Source organism: Coenobita brevimanus, chromosome 46 (assembly GCF_032717465.1).
Source record: "Coenobita brevimanus isolate Jiangsu-jjx chromosome 46, ASM3271746v2, whole genome shotgun sequence".
NCBI lineage: Eukaryota > Metazoa > Arthropoda > Malacostraca > Decapoda > Coenobitidae > Coenobita > Coenobita brevimanus.
Genome location: NC_136999.1, coordinates 37,032,578 through 37,036,909, shown reverse-complemented (window position 1 = coordinate 37,036,909; position 4,332 = coordinate 37,032,578).

The following is a 4,332-nucleotide window of genomic DNA, read 5'->3' as shown; positions in this document are numbered from 1 at the left end:
GGTTGAAGGGAGTCAGTAAGAGGAGGAGAGTTAATGAATGCACTGCACCTCTTGTAAAGACACTGCTAAAGTATTTGGCCAAAATATCTGCCATTTCCTTGTGGTTGCTAGTTTTGTCCTTCTTCTCCTCAATAATATATAGGTCAGTTATGCATATGTTTTGTCCTGGACTGGACCTACTTCCAAAATATTTTTGGGGTTTCCTAAACGTTCCTTGCTATGTTTCTTTATTCTACATCTCTTTTCTAGTTTCCTTCCTCACCTGATTATTCGTTCACTTATACTCCAGTTGCACTTCACCATATTCTCTATCCGTATCTCTATTGTCCTTTCTCATTTTCTTCAGCCTTTCCCTTAACCTTTGTTTTCTTTTTATCTTTTTCCATAGTTTTCCACTGATGGGTAAGTCGCTGTTTGTTAGCTTCCTATGTACCTTTAAATTCTCTGCATGGTATGCATTCACTGACTGCCTCTTGAAAATTGTATAGAAATCTTTTCCACGTCTCATCCATGTTGTGTGTATCTAAATATTCTGTCCAATTTATATTCAAGTTTCTGTTCTGTTCTTCATAATTTCCTTTCTCATAAAGATATCTAGCATTCTCACATTCTCTCGCATACTGTTTTACTATCTATCTATCTATCCATATACCTAGACTACTTCCCCCAAGAAAAGGGAGGTAGCCGAGACAGGACGACACACTGCCAATTTACTCGTCCACTCAAACACACTCATTTGCATCTTACCCCCAAAGGGGAGAAGGGACAGATCCTCACTGCACCACACCGCTCAAGGGTCAATTTCGCAGTGTAAATTAGTGACATCCGCAGCAGGGCCCGACAGCAGCGCTGGTTTACCCCTGCCACAATATAATAGACCCATCCCCTTACCTGCACCTGACCTGATCAGATGATCAGACATATGTGGGAGAATATCCCTTCAGGGCTGCGTCATTATTTATTCATTCACAATTTCTCGCCATTCATTTCTATCATGCACAGCCACTCTTCCTTGCTCAACAGACATCGCTCTATCAATAAACGCTCTCTTCACACTGTCCATCCATCCTATTCGTGGTCTTCCTCTCAGCCTTACACCTCTCACATCAGATCTAGTTATCTTTTTCACCAGTCGCTCATTATCCATTCTCTCGATATGCTCAAACCATCGCAACACCCTCTGCTCAACTTGATCAGCAATCTCCCGAACAACTCCAGTTCTCCTTCGTACTTCATCATTTCTCACTCGATCCATATGTGCCACACCACACGTACTCCTCAGACACCTCATCTCCATTACATTCAAACTTTTCCTCTCTGCTACACCCATATTCCATGTTTCAGCCCATATAAAGCAGTTGGTACCACAACACCCTCATACAACCTTCTCTTTACTTCCATCCTCCCAGCATCTTTCCTACTTCATTCATCCTAAACTTCACTTTTGCATCTATTCTTCCATACACAGCAACATGTGACCCTAAATATTTAAAACACTCTACCTCCTCAAGCACATCACCATTCAAAACTATATTCATCCTTCTACCATCTACCAACCTTGTACATTACATCACTTTACTAGTATTCTCATTTACTTTCAGTTTCCTTTCACACACCCTTCCAAACTCCTCTACCAACTGTCTCAGTCTCTCCTATGAATCAGCCACTAGTGCAGTATCATCTGCAAACAGCAGCTGCTTCAGATTCCACTCTCTACCATCAACATTCTCCAGAATCAGACCTTCACCTAGCACTCTTGCATTCACCTCCCTTACAACACCATCCATATAAATATTGACCAACTAGGGCGACATCACACATCCCTGCCGCAGCCCCACTCTCACGGGAAACCAGTCACTCACAGTATTTCACAGTCTTACACATGCACTACTATTTACATAAAAACTTTTCACTCCTTTTAGTAACCTACCATCAAGTCCATACCATCTTAACCCATTGGAGCCCAGTGTCCAGAGTACTGGACAGAACTGGGATTTTTAAAGTCTTCATAAAGTAGGGAACCTCCCGGTAGGGACCTATGAGCTTCGCGACTAAGAGCCGACAGGCGGAGGGCGATATGCTTAGTGCCCTCCCAGTGCAATGCCCTGCTCAGCACCCCTGGGATCCAATGGGTTAAAGCAGTCCACAAAACCTCCCTATGAATTCAATCATACTCTTTCTCTAAATCCATATACGCCCAAAACACATCGTTGCCTTTTGCTAAATACTTCTCACACACCTGTCTCACAGCAAACACCTGATCCACGCATCCCCTCCCTCTCCTAAAGCCACACTGGTCATCACCAATCACTCCTTCTGTACCCTCTCTAAGTCTCTTAATCAACACTACCATACACCTTACCTACAACACTCAACAGATTTATACCCCTAAAGCTAGTATATTTATACTTATCACCCTTACCTTTATACAACGGGACCACACAAGCACTTACCCAGTCAATTGGCACCATACCTTTCACAAAGCACACATTCAACAATCTTACTAAACAGTCAACAATAGTTGTTCCACCACGTTTTAGGCATTCCACACTATACCCATCCATACCTGCAGCTTTCCATGTTTTCATCTCCTTTACTGCCTCCTGCACTTCCTCCTTCATGATCAAAGAATCATTCAACTCTCCCAACACATTTATTCCTTGCACCCTTCCATCCACCACAATCTCAGCCTCCCTTTCCTCCTCTATGTTTAAGAATCTTTCAAAATAATCCACCCATCACTTCCTTACCATGTCCATCTCACTTAGAATCCTTCCATCCTCTGCTTTTACTTGCTCTTCCTTCCTAGACTCTCCCTTTTGCACTCTTTTCACCTCCTTCCAAAACATTTTCTTATTCTGTTGAATATTCTCAGTCAACCACCTACCCCACCTCTCATCTGCTGCCACTTTTAGCATCAAGCATAGCCCTTCTCGCGCTATTCCTCTTTTTTTCCTTATACCTCTCATATGACACCTCATCCTTCCTCTCCAGCCACACTTCATATGCACGTCTCTACTCAGCCACAGCCATACTTACCTCCTCGCACCACCATTCACTTCCTTTTCTTACACCACAACCCACTCATCCCACACCACACACCTTTTCAGCATGCCCCACCACGGCACTCTTAAACAGCTGCCATTCCTCCTCCACACTGCCATTTTCCTGATCTCTCACTGTTTTCCACTCATCCTTCAATTTCTACTGATACTGTATCATTTTCTCTCTTTTATACAACTCACTCACTTTCAAAACCTCCCCGCCACACCTAAATCTCCTAGCTCTTACCCATCTCTTACCTACTCTTAACTTTCCCTCCACCAGGTAGTGGTCAAAAATACCTCCACCCTCCCCTCTCAGAACTCTTACATCCAACAATTTTGATATTTCTAAAGCTTTTGACAGAGTATGGCACCGTTCACCGCTGTCCAAACTCCTTTGCTATGGACTAACGTCTTTTGTTCCTTTGATTTCCTTACATCTCAGTGACAGGAAAATAAGGGTAAAAGTAGGTGATGTATATTCCAATTTCCACTCAACTGACGCCAGCGTGCCACAGGGATCAATTCTGGCACCTACCCTGTTCCTGGTTCATCTTAATGATGTCTTATCTGTCACCCACAATCCCATCCACTCATATGCAGATGACTCAACACTAAATAGTTCATTCACACTCAGACATCCATTTACAAAGTCTGATATCTCCAACTTTCAACTCAGTTAAGCCATCTCCATAAATAAAGACCTATCTACGATCAGTAAATGGGGTCAAAACAACCTTGTCTCATTTAATGCTAGTAAAACTAAATATATACTGTCTATACAATTTACTAATAGACAGATACTGCCAGATTCGTATATTACCTTCAGTGCTACTAATATTTCTATCTCCAAAAGTACTGAAATTCTCGGCGTCTCATTTAACAATGCCCTCAGCTGGACCTCTCATGTTAGATCACTTGCTAAAACCGCCTCAAAGAAACTTGGATTATTGTACAGAGTCCGTAATTTCTTTGCTGATGGGCAGTTAGCTATAATTTATAAGGGTCATGGGCGCTCTCAGCTTGATCATTGCTCACCCTTGTCGAATGGATGTGGAGAGGTTGCATTAAAACAACTTTACAAAATTCAGAACAAAACTGTTTTAATTATTAACAACCCTGCCATTACAAATAAACTACCTCCCCTACAAGTAAGAAGGAATATTTCCTCCCTTGTATTGTTTTAGATATTTTTATGACAAATGCTCAGACGAAGTTGCGTCCATGGTGCCACGTCTCCATGTCTTCCCTCGTGCTACAGGGGCATCTGGTAGCACTCATGACTGGC